General features: G+C 25.2%; 1 protein-coding gene across 6 annotated transcripts in view; it reads left to right on the top strand.

Moving 5' to 3' along the window:
- Window positions 1-25,405, top strand: part of LOC129606312 (uncharacterized) — a 90,360-nt gene that overhangs the window by 15,179 nt on the left and 49,776 nt on the right. The window lies entirely within an intron of this gene.

Raw genomic sequence — 25,405 nt, 5'->3', positions numbered from 1 at the left:
TCTTAATCATTTGTCATCATCATTGTAAGTTTGTTTAAAATAAATAAGTGGCGAAAATTTGATTGTATTATGCGTTATAAGTGAATTAAAACTATACAATTCTATTCGGTTACAATTCAGAATATTCAAATTTACGTACTTACCTATATAAAAATATTGTCAATATTGCAAAATATTTTTAGATTAATTGTTGGAATTCATTTTATATCACTGAAATACAAATTAAAGTACCAATTTTATATATGATTAACTTGTCATGATATAAAGAAGTTAATTATGTTTGAATATAGCGCTAGAAATATTATAGATTACTGGCGTATTAAGTTTGTCTCTTGTAAAATTTCTATGCAAGGTTCTTTCAATGCTACTGATTTAGTTAAAATAAAAACAAAGAGTTTTTAAAAAATTTCAGCAATATCTCTTGAGACTCCATAATAATTTTCGAAATAATGAGAGAAATACTTTAGTGGGGTAGTATTCAGACTAAAATTTAATTTGGTCTTTAAATTCTTTTAATTGTGATTATGTTATGAACAGCTGATTCTTATTAGAAAAAAAAGTCAGACTTTTATAATTTACGTACATAGTAAACTCAAATAAATTGGCTAAGCACTAAAAATTATATTATGAAAAACTTTCCCGAATAACCACATACCTACTCGTAGTTACATATATGTATATAAATATGATATACATATTATTTATGTTAAATATAGTGTATAACAGTGGACGTTAACAAATTAATACTTTTACATTATATGCTTACAGCTTGTATATACAATATACATACATATACGTTTGAATGGGAGCGAAAATATAATGTTAAGAATAAAAGAAACTTAGTCAAATTGAAAACAAACCACATTTAAATTTTTAAATCATTTTGGACTCAATGTTACATTTTAATATTAAATTCCTTAGATTTGTTCAAGTGTTGTAAGTTTCTGAAGTACTTGGAAAATTATTTAAGAACGTTCACAAAATATGAATAATTTTTTTTCTAATAATTGCTTATATTTTAAATAGCAAAGAAAAATTGGAAAAAATTTTTAATGAATGATAAAATGAGAAATGAAATTCTTACCAAGTTTCAAATTTCCAGAATTATTGCTGAAATAGAATAAATGGAAAATTTAACGAATTAATATTAAAGTTTTTAATGATAATAAAATTTTATTATAAGAAAAAATTAAAATTAAAGATTTAATTACGAAAAAAAAAGTTCAAATAATTGTAGAGAAAGAAAATTTATAAAAAGTTTTTTTTTATTTTTTAATTATTGATCCAAGTTTAGCAAGTCTTTTGGAAAAATTTCCATTAAAATGGAATTGAGCGTTAAATCAACGGTTTTGTGAACACTTCTTGAAGGAATAAAATTCAAAGAACTAAAATACATAGATATATTCTATGCATAGGGTACACTTGAATATGTGAATAATGTGCAAATTCAATTTGTACTCAAGTTCAATTAGTAAAAATCCTTTTTGCATATTCTTAGTTTCTGAGAGCTGTTAAATTTAGTATTTGTACCGTTAAAATGAGTAGAGAGGGAAAAATTTAATGATAGAAAAAATATTGGTAATAAAAAAAATTTACGAAGGAAATTTAATTTCCCACAGCAATTTGTCGAGATCCTCGGTAATATGGGAAATGTAAGCTCATTAATTTTCATTCTGGCATAATGTCTAAAAAAACACGTAAATTTAAATAATCATTGTCGTTGTTTCAAGATAAAACAATAGCATGTGAATTAATCAGATTTGACAGCATATTAGTGGCAAAAACCAGTCGAAACCTGCAAAAATTGGTCGTAAAACACATTCTGCTTTATGAGCTGAACTGCCATCATGAAACAATGTAGAATTTTCGCTGTCACATTGCAGATGTAACATATTGTGTTCGCGAAGTCGTAAACACATTTCCGATAACAGGGCTTATTTGTCAAACTATTTAATATATTTTTTTTTGTTAAATGAAACTTTATGCATTAATCCTGTTAGCCATTAGTAAAATAATTAATAATAAAAAAAATTTCTCACAATCATTTCTTTTCTCAAAAATTTGTAACATATTTTTAAATATTTAAAGTTCAATTTCCAAAAATAATTTTAATTTAAAAAATAAATAATTTACTTTAAATTTTAAATTACACAAAAAACTTATTCTTTTATCCCGTTTGTTTTCTTCTTTCCTACAATATGAACCTCTGTTACCCATGCTTATACATGTATATATGAATATACCTCATTGATAATTTAATAAACGAACACTCCATTATAATGATAACGTCAATATTTGGTGATTACATATTGCACAACATTTTAACAATCAAAAATTCATTCAAACATAAATTAAACCATATTTGTAGACATTGACAGAAAATTTTCCCAAAAAAAAAAAAATATAAAATTGTAACATTGTAGTTATACAATCGCTTTTAAAGCATTATAAATTTACAGCCTCTAAATGGCACAGTTTTGCAAAATTTTTTTGGGTACTCACATCACATATTTTTTTGTTTTTGAATTTTTGTCAACTTACTTTTATTGCTGCAGCAATGTATAATGGCAACATTCTAAGTCACGTAGTGCAGTATATAGTAAAATAATTTTTTGATTTATAATGTCTGTTTTCCGCATTTACAAGCAGATGCAGGTTTTTAGTCAATCTTGTTCAATGCAAACATATTCAAGTTAATTACAAATATGAAAAGTAAAAACTAGATGGGTTTTCGTGTATGCACGTTGCGCTGAAAGTTCTACATTAGAATTTAAATTTCTAAGCTGAATGTTACACACAATACGCAAGAATTTCAGTAAAGATTTTTAAAGTTTACGCAGTCTGCAAATTCAGAAACTGCAAACTAATCAGTCGTTTGAAAAGGGCAAAAATGACATAAATTTAAGAAAATTTTTAAATTTAATAAAACAAAAATCTTATTAAGCAGCGAAAAAATCCAAACTAGATGTCGGCTCTACATTTCTGACCTTTCTTTATTACAGAATGAAATTTATTTTATCGAACGCATTTTATTATACCAAGTATTTTGCAAACGATCTATATTGTGGGCACGTTCTACAATTTCGAACGTTTTACAAGTTAGAATTATTCTACAATTGAATTATCGAAAATACCCCAATTCTTAATTGCTAAAATAATATTAAAACACTGGGCTATTCTTCCTATAGAATTTAAATTTATTACACAAAATTTCTGACATTTCATTTACTTTTATATAAAATTTTCTTTATACCTAATCAATTTATGACAAATTTACTAGGTTGTCATTCCCAATAAATTATTCATTGAGTTCTGAAAGATTATTCAATGAGTTTCAACGAGGTTTATGATAAGATGTTTTAAAGAAACAAATCAAGATGTTTTAAAGATGTTTTACATAATATAAGTTTTTGTATTTTTACTAAGAAGTCTATAGTTATCGCTATATTTCTCATTTTATATTGAATATCTGATAAAAATCGTTTTACCAACTTACCCTATAGGGCACTATAGGGTAAATTAGTTCTTTTCTTTCATTAAATCATAATGTGTTTTGGTTATCTCATAGTTGGCATGATCAAGTATTTTCCTCTCTTGTTTTCTTTTATTTTTCTCTTCATCTTTCACAAAATTCTAACGCCTTGTGGTTGTTGTGCTTTTGTCATATCGCTTTTGTGTCTTATTTCGTCTTGCAAGTGTTGTCCTTTTTTTATTGAGATTTCTTTTTCTAATTTTGATTTTATTATTGTGTTTTTTTCTTTTGTTCATTTTTCTATCTATTTTTATATTTTAAGTTTATTATTACATATATATGGCATTATTACTTTTTGATGAAATATCGGTTTAGAAATGTGGGTCATCTGCAGAGTTTCTATGTTCTATTGGAATTTGTTTGTGTTTATGTCATTGTTGTCATTACCCCCAATATATTTTGAAATCGACTTGAAGAAAGTGTAGTAATGAAACCAATATTGTCATTATATTAGGTTTTTTTTCTTGTTCCGGTTATTATTTTTTATTTCTTAAAATTTTTCTGCCACATTTTATCCTTTTTTCATATAAATATTCTAGTTTTATCTGCATTTTTTTTATTCAATGTACATACTTATTACGTATGTGCACTCTTATGTAATTTATATAATATTATGTAGTTTTGGTATGTACAAATATTTTTGTAATAAATACACTGTCAGCAATATTTTTTATCAAACAATGTAACAACAATATAAAAATGAAATATTTTCTTTTAAAAAATTCTGCAATGGAAACCAAGAAGATTAAAATGGTAATAAAATGGAAAAAAAATCGAAATGGAAACTGAAGAAGTGGAACATAAGAATTTTCAATATTTTTTTATTTCAATGTTTTTTATTGGAAAATTTCGGCTTTCGGTTATTTGTCTTTTACTTCTTGTAGTCAATGCTTCTTAGTGAAATAATTTCTTTACTTCTTTTTATGTTACTGTTGATCAAAGATATAAATTTGATGTGCAATTTTATATAATACATTTTTTTTATTGGATAATTCCTTGGTAAAAAATCAGGCAGCAACCAAGAAAAAAGAAGGAAATTTTTGCAAATTGGGACAATGAGCACGAATATTTAAGTGAGCAATTCACATTCCATTACTCCATTAAATGGAATATCAGAAGAAAAATAATGAGCAAAAAAAATTAAAAAGATAAACACAGCAAGAACACTTTTTTCGTTTTTGTTTCGTTGTTTTTTTATTTGGTTACCCATAATCCTTAGCGGAATTTTTCCTTGAATTTTGTTTTTTCTTAAAGTCTTATAATATGGCGACATTCTTCTATAAACGAATTAATTCAAGTAAATGTAATTTTCCCGATTGGTTTAAGCTAGATCCACATTATTTTATATTTTGCAATACATTATAGTACACGGCTCATCCTACTACTTAGCCCCAAATCATTGACACACAAGCTTTACTAATCATGTAAGATTCCCTTCAGCAAGTGAGATTACTGCTTTTAAAAATAATCTTTTTATACACTACTTTTATTCATATACAAAACTTTTTCAAGTATTGCATACATTTAGGATGAGCTTAACTCAAATTGGAAGTGGCGTTAACATAATGCTCGAATTTAAGGGTTAATTGCGTCAGTTAAAGAAAATAATTATATATTTTAATGACATAGAATTTACCGTTAGCTTTCTGTATTTATATAAATTTGGTTTGCAGCTTTGGAAATATAAGATACCGAAAATACAAATTTTGCATATTTGGAGAGGCGATAACTCGAAGAGATGGCCATTTTAACAGCCATTTTGTTTTTTTAAAGTTTAAATATTGTATGCTGTGATAAAATAAACTACTTTTCTGCATTTTTCGCTGTAAAATTTCAAAAATGCATATTGTTTCGCGACAGTAAATAAATAAAAAATGACATTTTTAGGGTTTTGGGGAGTTATACTTTTTAAGAGCGGGGAGCTAGGTAAAAATTTTCTTTTACGGAAATAAATTTCTAGTAAAGATCTATGTACACATAAAATTTCAGCTTTCTATATTCAAGGGTACAGAAGTTTTGTAAATAGGTGCACAGACGGACATTCGGCAGAGTGAAATTAATAAGCAATTTTTTAAAATCTTTTTTTTAAAAAGTGCTACAAATATACATTAATTGCACAGTATCTTTACCTAACCATTACCCGTATTGTTAGATCTATTTTGACTAAATCAACAAAAATTCACGTTCCATCAACCAAAATTTCATGTTATAACACTGTAAATTTATTCCTTCAATTGCCGGGAAAACTACATCCATAGATAATAAAAAACAAAGGCAGTTAACAAAAAAAAGAAGAAAAATTTTCTTTTGTCTTAGAATCACTTTCTCATTCACCACCAACATAACTTACACTTCTATTTTCATATTGACTTAATAACACTTTTAAGGAGTTTAAGGTTTTGTTTAAAATGTTTAAAGTAGGTTCACAATACTTTTAAGCACAATTTAAATGGTAACATTCCCTTCGCTATGGGGTTGAATTTTTTATTCTCCTTGCTTATCCTTTTCCAAAAAAATTATATATTTAAATTTTTTTATATCAAAAATTTTGTTTTTATTTATAGTCATATGCATATTTGGGAATAATATTTAATGTTAAAGAGAAGGAAGGGGAGAATATTTTTGGCAAATATTAAAAAAGTTCCTTCATTTTGATAGCTGAATGCCAAAGTATGCTTCAAATAAGAAAGGGAAAATTAGAATAAGAAGGAAATGAGAGGGAAAATTGTATGTGGCAATGTTTTAAAAGTAATCAGATTGCATTTATTGGCAAATATATTAAAAAATTTGTGCTTTAAAATTGGGATTCTGTATAAATAAAAAAAAATTACCGTTATAAACGAATCAATTTGAAGTTTAATTAAATTCATTAGAATATTTTTACATGAATTTAAAAATTTACATATAAATTTAAAAAATAAATAAATAAATTACTCAATAACACCTTCAACTTCACATTTCAATTTTAAATTTTCTTCGGTTTACAGCCTAATCGTGTATCTCGCATTCTTACGTACTTATAATTCACTTTCAAATCAGAATTCACCATTTTTCTAATGGATTTTTAATTTTTTCAATTAGATTTTTGCAATTTTTCTAAAACTATCGACTAAGCGTCTCTCTTTTAAAAATAAACTGAATCAATTTTGTATAAATTTTAGAAGAAAACAAAATACGTAATACCGAATAATTCTTCTTACTCAAAAATGAAATTATACAAATATGTGATAGTTACTTACTTTCTTCTCATTTTCCGAATAAAATGGGCAGCTTTACAATCAGGCCCTTAATTTTAAATTTTTTAATTTTGCAGATTTCTTAAAGAGGCATTTACTTAAGAAACAATTTTTTGAATTTAATGAAATAAATTGTTAATTAGTTTATAAAAGTTGCTAAAATTTCACAATCCTACAATTTGCCGCCTTGAAGAGAACCCATAAGAAAATTGAAAAATACAGGCTTTCGGTATATTAATTTTGACTGCCATTTTGTCTATTTAATGTTTTAAGCATGCTGTTCCGCAGTAGAGGAACCATGTCGCTACTTTACTGCTTCTTCGGAATTTAATAATTTTTTGTAGTTTTGATGCAGTAAATAGTTGGAATAAATGGTATTCTTAAAAGTTTAGGGGGCTATTACATTTAAAGGGGGAGGATAAGTAAAAATTTTCTTCCAAAAAATAATTTTGCAATAAATTTTTTAGGACGGACTCATGTAAATTAATGTTAGTACTTTTTACCAATTTTTTTTGGAAAGTGTTAAAAATATCGTTCATAATTAGTTATTTGTATTGAAAAAATAAAATTTCTTTAGAACTTTATGTCTAGTGATCCTTTGTTGTCAATGCTGAAAAAACAAAATTTTTGGTATTTCGAGAATTTTATTACAACAATGATTAAAATCCTTGAAGTTTTTATTATTCTTGTTTCTCTTAATAGAGAAGGGAACAAAGAATTGAGAACAATACGATTTCATTAATAATCTTCGAATTAATTTAAGAAATATAAGTTTCTATTTGGTGTGTATATGTATATACATGCAGTATTCAATTCCATGGACAAATTAGTAAAAATTTAATTATAATTTGTTCAAATACTTTTCCCCTAGAAATTAGGGTCTTCTAAATTTTAATTTTCTATAACATTCTACTTATTGTTTGTTATTTCGTCTTTTAAAGTCTTTTTCTAAAATAGCTTTGCTTTTTGAACAATTAGAAAAAAATATTTTCTTTTTCTATAAAATCCTTAATAAATTTTTCTCCTTGTTGTGTAAGTATTTTTCAAGCAAGGGGCTTTTTTTTAAAAAAGCTTCTGCACTGCACAATTTCTTTTATAAAATTTCGCTTTTGCATTTTATATTAGTATTTGAGACAAAGTCATTTTGAAAAAGAATATTGTAAACTACTAAAATTTTAAAACTATTTCAAAAAAACCAAAGCATTATAAAGAACAATGATTAAATGAAGTCAAAGTGAATGCAAAAATGACCGTATTTTATAAATGAAAATGCTTTTTGACTTTATATAAATTTTTTTATTGACGTGAAATCTATTCACAAATGTGGATTTGTGTAGGTAAAATTGGAGCTTTCAATTTATCATCGAAATTATGAAACCCCGTCTATGTTCTTTGGCTATATAGAAAGCTCTTAAAATGTTCCTATTAAATTATTAATATCTTAATACTTGCATGTATGTATGTAAAGAATATGCCATTTAATTGACAATTATTTTCAACACTTGCATACATAACGTATACCAGTCAATCTTAACAAATTAATGAAACATTGCAGTTCTATTTTCAAAAAAACATTCATTCATTTTAATTGCAATGAGTAGAACGTGTTGTAATGTTTCCGCTTAAAATACATAATACGCCCATAAATTTATGTGTATGTATAAAATTATATCAATAATATGTACATTAAAAAGTACTTAAGTGACTACACACGTACATGTGTATATTTACATTCAAATTATGTTCATTTTCTAACATTTTTATAAATACATACACATGTATGTTATCAAGGTCTCTCTCTTATTTTTGATTTTACAAGTTTATAAAGACCATATATATGTACATATTTAAATGCAATTCGAAAGAGTTTAATTTGAATTTTGTATAACAAACCACATAACCACTTAAATTAAAGTTGTTATGTAATTATTGTTAAAGTAACATTAACTAATGTGTTAATACCATGTAATTGCGTTTAAAATTGTCGCATGAACTTCCCTTCGATAATTAATATTGCTGAATTTCAAGAAATGTTTGTTTTTAATAATATTACAAGAATATTATTAAAACCAAATCTTAATTACATAATGTTTTTATATAGCAATATTCAACATAATTATTGTATACACAAATGGCATATATACCTATGTGTATATGCAATCAGTTGTGTGTAAAAAGCAGTTGTGGTAAAGAAGGAAGAAATTCTTAAAAATATTCGGAAATTAGAATTCTTTTCGTCACACTTTATGTACAATGCAATACTATTTCGATATTTTTGAAAACTCTTAATGGTCCAATGATGAGCATTTGAAATTTGTACATGTGTACGTATGCAGTTACACCATTTGTATTTTGGAATGATATTGGTTTTCGACTGAAAAATATTAAATTATCAGGTTCTTATTATATAATAATAGTTCCGTTTTTAACTAGTAGTGATCAAGTTTTCCAGGTTTGTTTAAAGTATCGAATTTCATTGTTGGAATATTTTTGAATTAAGAAACAAAATTCTGAAATACCTCTGTGATGTGTCAATATTCTTAAATATGTATGTGTGATTTGTACTGAAAATTAGTAGGTGCTTTGCTCTTAAATTGCTCCCACTAACTCCCATGTAATAGTTTAAGACGAAAATTTAAGAGTGAAAGTAAAGTGAATAGAATTGAACCCGCCTTCTAGACCTTTGCAACGAGTGTGCCCTTCTAGTGTATTATTAAACATCTAAGATTTCGAAAAAAATAATTGAAGCTGCCATCGAAAGTTTTCCAATCAGGTTGCTAAGTAATCTGAGAATTTCAAAATATTGACATTAGGAAAAAAAAAGTCATCAGGAAAATTCAAGTGAAGTCAAGGGTATTTAAAAATAGTCAGAAGAACAGTGGTTTAAAAAATAATTGATTTAAATATTAAAAATTTTAGATATTTGATCATTTTGGAATTTTGGTGTTTTTCGTTCCGTAAAGCTAGGGACACATTTGAAAAATTTACCTCTGTGTGATTTTTTTCTGCTAGATTATACGAAAATGTGGGTTAACTTAACCTTTATCCACTGTGTCGTAGTATCTCGGTATTTCAACAACTCTTTTGACATGAAAATTGTTAGGAGACTTTCTTGATACAGCAATCATATTGAATATTGTATTCAAACGCTTAATCAATTGTATGTTTGTTTTTGTGTTTTGTTAAAAAAAACTCTTAGAACTTGTAGTAGTGATATCATTCAGCATCTTTACTTTATAATTAAATAACCGCACTGTTTATAATTATAAACTACCTTGTAATAATGTGTTGCATGATTAATAAATTAAAGACCAAAAACAATAACCAATCGATTTCAGAAACAAAATTTGTATTATTTTGATCTTGCAATCTTAAAGGTCGAACAGAGGTGGTATTTATAAATTATTCTCTCTCGTTGACAAACGATATTAGTGTCACGAAAGTTTTCATCTAATTTGAGAAATTTTCTTTCTTGTGTTACTTTGAAAACTTTTCGCTTTCATTCACTTTTGCCATATAAGCATGTAAACATTCACACAATTACACCCATTCTATGGTATTTACAAACATACTCATGTCGTTATCGTTAGTGTATTGCTAACGGGTTGAATGGAAAATGTTTTGTGTAGTTTTTTTTATCTTTTATGTATGCACATGGTGGTGATATTGGTTCGGTGATTATTAAAGAATCTATAGTTAAAAAATAAAAATAAACCAAAAACTTATAAAATTTATTGTGTGTGCGTTTGTTCTGTTTTGTTATACTTTTAAAGTTGTTATTGCAAACTTTTTGATTTTTTTTCTTCCGTTGTGTTCTGCTTTTACTGTTGTATACTCAAAAAGAAATTAAAAACTCGAACAGAGCGTGTAATTTCTGGACCATATGTTTTTTGAAACGTGCTTTTTTGCCAAAAACAATGTCAATTCAGTTGTGAATTGTTATACATAAAACATAAAACTGCAAAAAATTGTATGGTAACAAGAACAACCATAACATAAAGATCTACAAAAGTAACAATTACTACTGTAACAGCAACGACAACAATAATAATCACAGCAAGGAGTAACAAAAAAAAAAGTTAAAATAAAAATTTAAAACAAAACGAAAAACTTAATAAAGCAGTTTTCACTCATAACCCATAAAAAATTCGCGATGCCAGAAAAAAATTGTTTTAAGATTTTTGTTAAAAAAAAAAAATCTCAAAATAGAAATTTATAAAAAAATTTAACTTAGAAATTAAAGTTTTCTAGTTATAAGAAAAAAATTAAAAGGGGCAAATACATAGAAAAACAGAGTACTCAATTGTGAATCGTTCATGAAATCGTAAGATTGTCATGCAATTGAATACGGTTTTGTGAGATTTCATTTATGCTATTTCTCGCTCATATGAAAGGTAAATGACATTTATTTTGAAAGTTTTCGTTTCTAGAATTGAAACACCGCATTTTAAAAAAATATTTTTTAAATTAAAGTTTTCAGAATATACTAATATGTTAAAAGCATTAAAAAAACTAAAATACTGCGAATTCGAAATATTGGGCTTCTTATACTTTTGTTAAATTTGTTTTAAAGAAAATATTAAAGTGTTCTTTGGAAACTGTTTTTAAAAAATTCTCTCAGAATTAGTCAAGATTCAAAAAATTGTATTTATTTGGTACTATCACAAACTAGCCAGAAAAAAAATTCAACAGGACATTATTTCAAAAAAAAAAAAAAATCGAATGTGATCAGCACATAACCAATCGCCATTTAGTTGTGGTAGCACACATAACTCAAACCTTAAATTATGAGAAATACGGTTCACTAGTTTCCTATATAGTTTAACAAAAATGTAAAATGCCCCGTAGAGATAGTTTGATTTCGGAGCTTTAAAAATTTATAGTTTCTTGTTTTAACACTTCGATTTTAAATATTAAATCATATCCTCCTTTATTGTATGCAATATGGTCGGTAATTATTGGTTCGATACATGATGGTTATTTTACTTTATTTTGGGAAGGAGCACAGTATAATAATTATTTTACTATAAAGGTTAGTGTTTGACAAAAAATGTCATTTTTAATATACGAGCGGCAAAATCTTTGAGTAAAAACGTAAACAAACTGTAGAAAAAAAATTTCTTATCACTACTTTAAATGTGTACTAATAAATGTGCAGTATTTTATATTTTGAATTTGAAAACGAGAAAAATTACTTACGCGCGACATACATATGCGCATTATGTATTTTTATTTCTTAATTTAGCGCCCTTGAAATATGAACAAATTGAACTGGCAGGTGCAAATAAATAATTAAATTAAAAATAAATTAAAAAAAAAATAGTCCAGTGCAGTACTAACCAACATCATTTGACATTAATTTAGATAAATCACGTTTGAGAAAAATTCTAATATTATATAAAACTTGTGTGTTATTTCAAATCCATAGCGTTGTATTTGCAGTTGAAAAAAAAATTATCATCAAGTATTCAATTTCATTTTATTGGTTTTGTTTTAAAAGATTCGTGATCTGATATATCGATTTTAGTAACAAGTGCGTTATGAGTAATTGTTTGTAAATAGCACACCTATATATAGTTCAATACATACATACATATCACAGATAATACACACAGTTTCATTTACGTACGTATTATAGATATTTACAATATTGGTAATAAATTTATTTTTTAAGCTTTTACTGGACATGCAACTACATATTGAATATTAGAAGCAAAATATAAAGTTTCTGAATTATTTCTTTTTCTTCTTGAATTTCCTATTACTGCATGCATTTGATGTAATAGGCGAAGCTAATTATAAAATTGGTCTTATTTTTAATTATGTTAATTATTAGATTCGATTGAATCTAATATCAACTCTAACGTTTCATTTATCTACAATGAAAATGAGTATTAGGTGGAGTCTCTGTGATACAAAATTGTGGTTAATTTCAAAATATGACTAAATATACAAAAACTATTACTACACATCTCAGTAGTTTTTGCAATATGACCAAATTGCCTTTTTGTCGATATCTTTAAAAAATGTTGGCACCTACTATACGTATTATAAATCATTTGTTAAAATTAATTTTGAGTCGGTATTAATTCATTCGGTTTCCCGCTTATCATTAACACGAATTGACGAGCAGATAAATATGGTAGTAATAGGTAAGTCGACTCAAAATTTACGTTGAGCAAGAATATTTAATAATTTATGTATCATATACGCCATTATTTCTCAGTGTCATAAATGAAACGGCAGGTATGATATTCAACCAACATGACTCTTATGACCTAGCAAATAATAATGTATGTATGTAAAAGATAATCGTAATGTTAAAATATTTTTAATGATTTATATCATTTAAATATGGCATTTTCAGCAATGAATCACTTGTCATCATGTCAACGATTGACAGGTTTAAAGACAATATATTGAAGGGTTGATTAATTTAAAATTAATTCAAAGTTAAGATTATTGAAATTAATTTTATTCAGAAAAATTTATTAATAAATACTTTTAAATAGAAATTGCATACTTGCTTTCATATGAATTAAAAGTGCCTTAAGACAAAGGTTTTTCCTTGTGATTTCTGCAAGTTTAAAAAATATGATCTAATAATTTTATTAAATGGTTTTTTGCTTATTGTTGCTAATATAAAATACATTGTGTAATTTACAAATTAACGCCTGCTGGGTTTTGAGTTGGGTTTAATTTAAATCTAAGCCGTAATATAATTTTGTCTTATTTCAAATATCAATATTTAGTGCAAATTTAAAGTCAGTTATGTGTAAAAATGAACGCATCTTTTTTTTGAAATTCATTGAAACTATAAATCTAACAAATTTTCTTCAATATTCCGTATTAATTCTGTCTTATTTTGTAAACAACGAATAAAATTATTTAGTTACAAAAAACAAAATTATGTCTAATTAGGTTAGACACGTTGGATACTTTGCTCTGTATTGCTTATTATTTTTTAAAATTTTTTGAATAACTTACACTTGAACAGCTTACACAGGCACCAAAAATGTTTTGTCTACAATACGGTTAAGTAAAATCATTAGTTTCGCATGGCATTCATCGTACAAAATAAAAATTTTTCTATTCATGTTTAATATTATTCATACTTATTATGAGTCAATTTCGAAAATCTAGTGGCATTTAAAGTGAGTGACATTGTATGCAATTTTCTATTTATTCATCACATTTTTTAACATTATGTCTAGAAATTATTAAACCATTATTAAAATGTAATGTACAATTTAAAGACAGAGTAAACCAAAAAAGTTTCGAATGAGTATTAGTAATAGTTGTGGAGACAATAAAAAATGTTTACCTTTGCTTTGAAATGGTTAATCTGCCGAATGAATATAATATATGTGTTCATAATCTCTGGCGTCTCCAATAACATTTTTCATGTTGATCATTTCTAAAAATAATAGTTTCTTTCAATATTTAAAAGTTAAAACTCCGAAGACGCTTTTTATATAAAAAAAAATCTTTTACACTTTTCCCCTTAAGTTTAATAGAGAAAACTACACCGTTATTTTTTACGGTCTTTTGTATTATAATAGTTTTTAGTTTTCGGAAAACCTTTGAAGGTATTTTTGTCATAACATTGTTTTGTTGGGTCAGTTACGCAAAACATCTCATAGAAACCTTCGCATTAAGAATATGGAATTTAGCTATAACGTGGTACTGCTAATCGCGTTTTCTCTTTCCCAGTCGCTTTATAGACTTACTACTAATTTAAGACTTACTTAATTTATTCATATATAGATATAACTAATAATAATCTATGATAAATTATAATGTGACTAATGTCGCAGCGACTATGACACTGGACCTTTAATTGATTTCCAACCTTAGTAAGGGCACTAAAAATTGTATTCAGTGTTATATAGCTTAATATCCTGATCGTGTATCTTGCTTTTTTACTCACTTCTTATTCACTTTCAAGTCAGAGTTCTTTTTATTTTTTAATGGATGTTTCACTTTTCCAATTAGATTACTCAATTTTTTAATTGGATTTTTGCATTTTTTCTCAAATTATTGACTGAACGTCTTACTGTCAAAAACAAAATGAATAAGTTTTGTATGCATTAAAAACGAGATACGTTATACCAAACAATTCTTTTTGCTCAAAAATTACATATATGATAGTTACTATGATAGATCAGTATATGATAGTTACTTACTTTCTTCTCACTTTACTAAAGAATGACTCTAAAGTTAAGTCGAATCTTTATCTTAATTAGGCTTAATTGCTAATGTTCCACTTAAGATTCTGAATTTTTTGTCGAATTTAATACCAAACGTGAATTTGTAATTATGTTTAAAGTCACCCTGTATTTTTTTAAAATAATATTCTAGATTGATTATATTAGTGATATGTTTTGCATTCGCCCACTCTTAAAACAGCATCCGATCTATTCTGTCAAATTAAATATGAAATAATTAAAATATTTTTGTTTCGGTACATAATTATTTTTATTACAATGTAAAGAGTAAAGTAATGTGCGTCGTCTGTCTTTTGTTGTTTTTAATTTCACGGAAGCCAAAAACAAGAAAAATTTTTTTTTCTAGTTTTATTATTTTAATTTAGAATATTTAAAAAGTGTAAAATGTTTGAAGCAATAAATTTTCTGAATAAACTTTTAAATGAATGTTTGAAAATTTTTTGAAAATATTTTCAGTTCTTTATTTTGCAAAAATGAATCAAGAGAAACAAAAGCCAAAAAAAGAAAAAAAAATTAATTATTATAGAAAAATTTTCACCACGTGTTAATCATAAAATTTGTGCATTTTTTAAAATACATTGGATTGCATGGCAAACAACACTAATGATACTATTTTCTGAAGAAAAAGAAAAATTTATAAAAGCAAAAAAATTGTTTCTAATTTTAGTTTTTTTATATGTAATTATTCTATTCAAAAAAACATCATCACAAGCGCTATCTGTTAGCATTATCTATACAATAAAGAATAAAAGAGATAGCAACAAAAGAAACAACATGACGTCAACTAATCTTCCTCTTTTATAATATCATTCCATCCTACTCTAAAAAAAACTATTAATCATTTCGGTAAATAGGTAGAATATTATGCTTCAGAAAAAATGAAAGAGAACTATAACCGTTTGTTGCTTTATGGTAATGGGACTAGCCATTTTCTTCCTTTTTCTAATTCGCGCCATAAAGTCTACTAGAGCCTTCCGCATTTCAATACTAATTAAGACTTTTTTTTGGTATCTTTGTTCTTTATTATTTCTTTAGTTTTAGGGTACGTGTTTTTTGTTTAGTTTATTTTGTGGCGGGATTTAAAATAAAACATCAAAAAGAGAGAAAAAAAATTATAATATGAGGAAAGAGAAAAAATTTAAGATCACAGATGTTGCATTTGTCATGATATGTGAATGCTTTTGTACGATATTGTCAAATTTCTCTATTTAGGTGCTATTTTTTATTCATTCTATTTTATTTCGCTGTCCAATTGTCAAATATTAGGCAAATTTATTAGTAAAATATAACTGTAAATTATGAAAGGTTCACTGCTAACAAAATTAAATACTGGTTTGTAAATTTCAATATTATGTTTTTAATGAGAGCTTTATTTGAGCGCTTAGGCAGCAGTGATTATGATTTTGTCCCAAATAATTCCCTTTTTTACGGTTTCATAAATTAATTTTTCTTCAAAAATTTGTTCTTAAAATAAAAGCTGTTATTGTCAAAGGTATTGAAACAAGTACAAAGGTATAAAACGAGGTTTTGAAGTGAAAAATAGGCATTTTACCAGTTTCGCTTATTTTGAAAGCCTTTTGGCCTTTATTGCTGTTTTATCCTAAGTACGAAATTGCAGTAGTGCGCATTCACTCTCATGATTCAAAAATTTTGTTGAATATTATTCAGTATTTTTTAAATATTTATAGTAAAATTGCATATATTCAGGCGTAATGCACAAAAATTATGCAGACGAATTAAACTTTTTTTTAGTATGTTTAAAAAAATATAACGATCCTATTTAATAAACGATTAAAGTTTGTTTTCGTTAATTTTAATATCATTAAATTTTATATTATGTATACAATAATTATTTTTAGTGTTAGTTGAAAAAATGACATAAAAAGAAGAGTACAACAAATAAAAAGGAAAACAAAAAAAAAACAAGCGAACAATAATTGTAAGTGAATGAATTTACGATATTCGGGATGTCGGCCACTATATAATATTTAAGAAAAGGAAAAAAAGTCAAATTACTATGCTTGTGCCTTTTATTTATGCGACGCTTACACCATTTCTATATTTTAAAATTTGTTGGCAAAATACGTATTGAACTATAAATTTGTATAAAATTCAAGTACATGCTTTTATGTGTAAACAAAATTTTTGCTTGTTTAAAATGTAGGCTTGAGAGTGAGAATGAACTAGTGAGAATTGAGAGTGCCTGAACTAATTTAATAATTTATATATAACAGTTTTACTTACTAACAGTGTTTTAGTATTTCAAGTAAGTGGAAATAATATTTTTAAAATTGTGTCTCATTTGTATATTAAGTATTTGATATTAAATTGCGTTAAACTTTGTTAATTATATGGAGGAAGGAGGTCAAATGAATTATTTCCGAAAAATATTTCATTTTTAGCACTTCTAAAACCCAGCTTGTAAAAGCTTGAAATTTTAGGGACTTTTAGACATTAACAAATAGTTGATTTCGTTAGAAGAAAATTTTTTTCCATCTCCACCCCCTCTCAAGTTATCGCCTCTTGAAATTTATAAAATTTGAATTTTTGACACCTTATATTTCCGAAACCGCGAGCTTTTTCAAATTTCTATAAACACAAAAAGCTAACGGTAAATTCCATGACATTAAAAAATATAATTATTTTCCTTAAGTCACACAATTAACCCTTAAAATCGAGCATTATGTTAACCCCACTTTATATTGATTTTTTCTTTATTTCAAAGACTGTATCCTAAATATATGCAATCCTAGGAATAGTTAAAATACTTCAAGAATATCAAAATTTTAATTCCTTGATCATTAATCATAACAACGTTGAACTTGTGTCATTCAACGAATCGTGTAACGGCAATATTACCAACTTGTGTGAAACTTGCGTACACAACACAAGTATAAAATTTTCAAATAAAAAAATGAAACAAATTCTCAAATTAAATTAATTTATTTTTGGATCATGTACTCGTACTAAAATAAAGAAGAACATGAAATTAAAATTGACTAAAAAAGACCAAAAAACAAAAAAGAATTCTATAAAAGTGTATAACGCATTCATCTTAAAAAAATGATTTATAATTTCGCTATTTAATGGTTCAATTCAATTGGGAATTAAATAAAAAATCAGAATAATAAAAAGAAGACAATGTTTAAAGATAAATTAGAAATTAGAGTAGTTTTTGTTTAATTTAACGTTTAATTTAAGGTTTTCAATTTCTTAGCTTTAAGAAATTTTTTATTTTTTTATTCCTTTATGGTTTTGCTTATTAAATTTAAATGACATGGGAAAATTTTATGATTTATTAGAATTGAAAATTATATAAAAAACGGCAATTTCATTTCAAAAATTATGAAAAAATATTCAAAATTATTCGGGAATTTTAAGATGACATCATTTAATTTAATTTGAGTATATTAACCGGTTTTGCAGTTCGAATGTTAATTAAATTTAATATTATAATTATTCAATTAATTAATATTTGAATTTTTATCATTTACTAAATTAAGTAGATACTTAAACTTTTTGATTTATTTACAGAGGAGCATAAGTATAGTAAAAAAGAGGATTAAAATTGAGAATATCAATTGAAAATACAAACTATATTTGTATCAGACTTGAATGATTGAAATTTTAAATAAAATTGAGATAGGAATTATTATTTGTGCCGGCCAAGGGGTTATGTCCATATAACAAGAGGTTATGTGTTTGTACCAAACATCACTTGCCGGAAGCATTAATTGAAATTTTTTTTGTTTTAAATTTTTTACCATATTTAAGGAACTAATTGCCGTAATTTCTTAAAATTTTATTACATCACTTCTGTTTTCAGCGGAACTAGCTAACGAATTCAGATCGCATAAAGTAAGCCCAATTTCTTTGAAGAGAGAAAGCAGTGTTTATAAGTTTGTTTTCATAACTAATCATTTTTACTAAACTAGTTCATGGACACTAGAATTGTGCAACATTTTCATTAAATATTATGAAAATTTGTAATCGTTTTTCTCATTTTAAAACACTTTATTATTTGATCAAGTGTTACAAAATTTTCATATGTAATAAATACAAAATTATAAAGTTAATTATTATATTATCGTATAACAATATTTGATTATCTGCTTAAGATGATGAAGCGAAATTTTTATATTTTGCCACCTGATATCTAGCTTTCATACACAATTTTTAAAAATTTTTAACTTTTAAACTATCAAAACTTCAAAGATCAGATGAAATGATTAAAATTAATTTAGCCATGTTTTTTTACAAATTATTTGCTCTCCCCTTTTAAAATATAGCAGTTCCTTTGAAGTTTTTTGGTGAATGAGAACGCATACATATTGAAAATTTGAAAATTAATTGGAGATTTTTAAATACACTCGAATTTATAATATTTATGATACACCAATTCATATAAAGAATTACATAATACAAATGTTTGAACATAATATTGCAAAATTTTATTTTAAGTATAATTATAAAAATTCTATATTGATATAATTCAAAAGTTATTAAATAAAATTCGGTAAATTATTGTTATTTTATTAAAAACTCCAAATATTCATTGTTCTCTAAGGGAAACGTTTTTTATATGAATGAAAAAATTAATTTTCCAAATTTCCGTATGTACAAATATTATTGCTTACACCATTTTCTATATTAAACCTACAAAAACTATTTATTAACAATTAAATTATTTAAAAACAGGAGTTTTAAACGACTTGGTCTTCAAGATAAAGACGTGTTGGAATTCAATATAGATTTCTTTTGCATAATTTTTTTTCATTCACATACAAAACATAAATTTACATATATTTGTGTATTTGGAAATTCCTTTATCCCTGTCTAACTAAAAATTTTTTTTTACCTTTTATTTTTTACTAACCATTCAACACCAATTCTTTTTCACATGCAAAACTAGTTTGGTTTTCATTTAATTTTATCCTATTTAGTTACGTAAGCTTTACTACTTTTTCATTTTAAGTGTCATACATATAGATTTATGAGAGAGACTAAATAAGCATATTCCTAAATTTTTTAAGGAATTTTCAGTGTTATTTTGTACTCGTGTGTATATACATACATATATGAATATACTTATAAGGTTCATTTTACAATCCTTAAAACAAGTGTTAATCTTTAGTTTATTCGTTTTTGGTTTCGTATTCATTTCATTTTTGCCTGTATTTATATAGGATGGCGAATAGCAATGTATGTGCTATTGCGATTGTTAAATGCAATAATAAAAAAATCTAAAATCAATATTTATCTTATTATAAAAATCGAATTCAATGACTCAAGTTAGTTTTAATAAATTTTATTTCATTTGTGCTTATCTATCGGGTATTAATATAGAATTAATGTTATATATACTATAATCAATCTAATAACAAGATTAATGTATTCATAAAATGAAAATTCAATTTAACAATTGTATTTACAACTTAATTTAGTTTTAATGCTATACAAAATGAAGGTAATTACTTTGCCTTCATAATATTATAGATGAAATACAATATAGAAAAAATTATGCTACACGTAAAATAAACATTTAATTACAGGTAATATAAAAAGAGAAACGAAAAATCAACTTTCGATATTCTTCCTAGTTTATCTTCATAGTCTCCCAGAACAGGGTCAAAGAGTGAGGGAAACTCTTTCTATTTATAATATTGTATTGGTTTACTTATTTTGCCATATTGGTTCTTATTATACCACACAATAAAACAAACATACTTTAAAAATAGTTTTCATATTTTTTTTTATTATGCGTATTTTTCATTTTGCGTACGTGTACGCATAGTAATGTGAAGCCAGTCACAATTTCTTTTATATTTTTTTTCGTGTAAAATTCGCTCAAGTACAATTTACATTTATATATCGGGTCAAATGCATATATAGAATTAATGCAATATAAAAATGTGTAAAATCCATCAACCTTGTACACCTCAGAGGAAATAAAAGTGTTTAATTTACTTTAGTTTACAATGATCACATGTTTTAGGTGAGAAAAATAATAAAAATAAAAAAATTTTAGAGAAGAAAAGTAAGAAAAGAGCATTACTGTATGTATAATTTGTTAAATTTTCCATACCCTGTCAGGGGTGTAGTAAGTAATAGCTTGTTCATCATCTAATTTTGCATTAACTTAGTTATAATTGTTCGTGCGTTCGTTCCAGTTAATTAAAAAATCTAAAAGAATTGTCTTATTATTCTATTCAATTTAGGTGCAGTTAATTAGATGTATTGTCTGAATCCCAATAAATTCGAAGAATTTATAAAATTCAGAATAATGCAACCGTAGTATTCAAAATGACAGTGCAACAAAATTGCTTGTAAACCTTGGTTCAAAAACAGCTATAAATTTTCGAAGTCGAAACTTTTTATAATTCACCACAAAGTATCGAAGTATTTAACGGAAAATAGGGTCTTTTATATGAAAATCATCTTAAATTCGTTCGGCGATTTCTTTTACTAAATTTCTAACTATACGTAACTGAAACCTACATATTATATTCAAGTTTGATAAATAATACTTAAGCAAATTTTTTAAGAAGCTTAAAAAACAACAAAGTCGTCTACTTACCTATATAAGTAATATTTTTTTTGCCGTTTCGCTTTTTTTACTGTAGACATAGCAGTTTTCTTTTTTGTTTTTTTTTGTTTTTTTGCTTTTTGCCATAAAGTGGAAAATGTTTTTCAGCTTACTGTAATAAGTGTTTATTATACGTATTACACATGTTTACATATGTGATTATTAAAAACGCTTTAATAAATACACTGACAACATATGAGTACTTGCAGTTTAAAAAATTCAATCAAGTAAAATAATATAAGAAGGGCTCATAAGATGCTTTTTGTTTTTATTTTTGCGTAGGTATTAAAAATTATAAGTTTAATTCTTTTCTACGTTGGTAATTGTATTGTTGTTTTAATTTATTTAGGTTCTCACACACTGGTTATTTGTAAGCGTTAAAAATTACTTTCATGATAAAAATTTTTAATTTTCAACTCCTAGAAATATGCTTTGTCGGAAATCTAAAATTTTACTTTTAATTTTGGTTTCACTTATTTTTTCTCTAATACGAACTTTTCTCGTACTATTCTCCATCTCCTGTTTTTTAAGAATTAACCGAATTGGATATTGGTATTTGCACATTTTGAAAATATTTAATATTTTCTCTCCTTAATAACTCTTATAGACCTTACAAATTATGGAGTACTTTAAATAATTGCTTCTTCGGATTAAAATTGGTGCTTTGTGCTAGAAATCTTTCTTTTCCGCTTTTATAATTATTTGTTTTTTAAGTAAAATAATTTGAATCTGATGATTTTATGGCTAAAACTTGCTACAATGCAATTTTTTGATAACAATAACAATAAAAAATTCGTACAAATAGTCAGCCTTAACAATAGCGTGTTAAGGTTAACTATTTTGGTATTTTGAAATTTTTCAAAATTTCAAAGACTCTTTTACTAAGATTTGAATAAAATTTGGGAAAATATTAAGTTTCTGGCCCCTGATTTTCCGACACAATTAATTCTAGTAAAATTCTGCAAAAGCAGAAATGCAACATCGTTCGTCTTTAATCCAAAAATTATAATTTTTTGCTCAATCTTATTGCTACATAAAAATTTCCCCTAAACTTATGCAAATTTATATGATAGTGAAATAATTATTGCAATACAGCCACGAAGATATTAAACTACATAAATTATCATTTTATTTTATAAAATTATTTAATTTTATGTTAAACTACATGAGATCCAGACCTAAATTTAAGACCTAAAATTTTTATTTGAAAGTAGCACATTTTCGACTTTACGTGAATTTTTTTTTTTAAATTTTTTAATGTTTATAAAACAAATTACATACATACAATTGCACAAAATTTATGATCTTATAAATAATAATATGTTTATGGAAGAAGAACACGTATTTTCGAATAGGTCGTAATAGGATAACATCAGATTCAAATTTTGTACAAACTATAAGATTATAAACCCAATTTCAATGAACTTTCTTTTGAAATTCCATCTAATTTTATTAGATTTGCGATAATTAAAATTAATTTTTCAAAATTATGATATTAAAAATTAAAAACTTCAATTTACACACACGTTTATTGAGGCATAAATAATGAACAAAATAATGCATGTAAAACACAAAAAATCCCCCCTTTTTTATAAATAATGAATTTAATCACCTGAAAATAAAAAAAAGTGAAGGGAAAATAAATCGAAAAACAAAACGACAATCTTAATATTTGTACGTAATAAAATAACAAATCCGATTATTATTCAATAATCCCTTGTATCAATTTCATATTTTCATACTTTGCTTCAATTTCATGCGACTAAAATCAATAATGAATGTTTTATTTTCTAGATTTACAGGTGTACAAAAACGTGTACGAAAAACTTATGTAATACTAAAATTCCTATAAAAATTTATATGCATATAATTATAATTTATATGCATATATATACGTATATAGAATTATCGAATTATAAAAAGGGGTATATAAAGATTTCATATGCATATATGCTTGTAGATAATTTAGTATTTAATCCCTTGTTAAATCATGTTAATAATCAAATTTTAACAACATTATTAAAGCACTAAAAATCATAGTTTACATTTGTATATAAATATGTATAAAATTATTGTATACAGGTGTTGGACTTTATTTATAATATTATGGGCAAGTGTTTTTATACCCATATATTTTCATGACACCAAAATGATGGAATTTCATCCTTTGAATTTCCCCTATATATGCTGTTTAAAATATTTTGTTTTATTATTGTCATTAACATTTAAATATGTATTCGCATTTCCATAGAATATACAGTAATAAAAAATTTTTAATATATTATAAAATAAAAGAACAAAAAAAAAAACAGAAGGGTGTACGTCCTTGTGTGCATGCATAATTTCATACGACTCGTGTATTGTATGTATATCTAGTCTTTATTCTATTTTTTTTTTGATTAAATAAATGGCTTCAATTTCAAGTGCAGATCTTCCGTGCCAAAAATTAAAAAATAAATATAATATGAAAACAAGAGTAAACAAATTGTTAATATGTACATGCATATATACATGTGTATTCTATGTGAATAGGAACAACAGAAAGAAAAATAAAAGGATATTTGCTTTATCATTTCATTTTAAACAAATAATTAAAAATTTTTTCCGCAGTTATTTGCTGCAGTTTCAACAAAAAAAAAACGCAAGAGAACAAAAATATATATGTATATATATATATAAAAACCAACAAATTGCAAAATAAAATTTCTATTTTATTTTTCTAACATGAATACTCATTTCAATTCATTATTTAATCATTTCAGACAGGATGATTTAAAAAAACCAAAAAAAAAAAACCCGAAATAGAATAAATAAATAGAAAACAATTGAAATAGGGAACGCAAATAAAAACCAGGAGCAAAAATATTCTAAAATAAAGTTGAAAAAAAGTTGAAGTTTTAGTTGCGATCCTAGCACACTAGAAATTATGTAATATAAGTGCGAGGTTCTGGCAATAAATAAAAAGGATAACAATAATAAATTATTATTATCCGGTTTTTTTTTAATTGTTGTTTTCCTCTTTTTTATTGCTGTTTAAGTAGAACTAACAATTTTTGCATATTTTATATAAAGGAGAGAAATTATTAAAACAATTTTAACTCACGAAACTTCGGTTTTAATTCACAAAATTTTGTTTTGTAGTTTTGATAAGTAAAAATTTTAATCGGGATTTTCGAATTGATCATGATAACAATTCAGGAAATGAAAAATGTAACTTGTCTTGAATCAAACTGGGGGAAGTAAAATTTGTATAAAAAATTTTGTCTCGTTTGTTTTTGGTTTCAAAATTTTTATGTACCATAAGAGATGTAAAATATTCAACTTTATATTTAATTTAATAAATGTTATAATAAAATATAAAAATTAATTTTAAAAATAATTGGGCAACTTTAAAATATTTGTTGAACAGTTGGGCAGCTTAAATAATATATTGTTATGAACCTGAAATAAAAATGTTTTAAATATATTTTTACATTCTCGTACTTTATTGTTGAAAACTCAAATATATTGCTCTAGTTCGTAAAAACGCCTCCCTGCGATTGAATCCCTCCAAAACGTCGCTAACCCAAGAGAAAATTTTTTAATTTATTTCCTTTTGTACAAAAATTTTTATTTTTATATTAAATTTCAATATTATTGTCTTTCAACTTTTCAAATCTGTTGCAGCCAGTTCAAAAAAAAATTCTTCGAAACAAAATAAAAGCAGGGGCATGATTTGGAACATAATCTAAGCACAGATACTTGCAATAATTTTTGAAAACTTTGAAATAACATAATTAAAAAATCTTATGTGCTGCAATTTTAAGTATTTATGTAACTATAA

Source organism: Condylostylus longicornis, unplaced genomic scaffold, assembly GCF_029603195.1.
Source record: "Condylostylus longicornis isolate FDR11 unplaced genomic scaffold, ASM2960319v2 ptg000018l, whole genome shotgun sequence".
Lineage (NCBI taxonomy): Eukaryota > Metazoa > Arthropoda > Insecta > Diptera > Dolichopodidae > Condylostylus > Condylostylus longicornis.
This window is presented reverse-complemented; position numbering and strand designations above follow the sequence as displayed.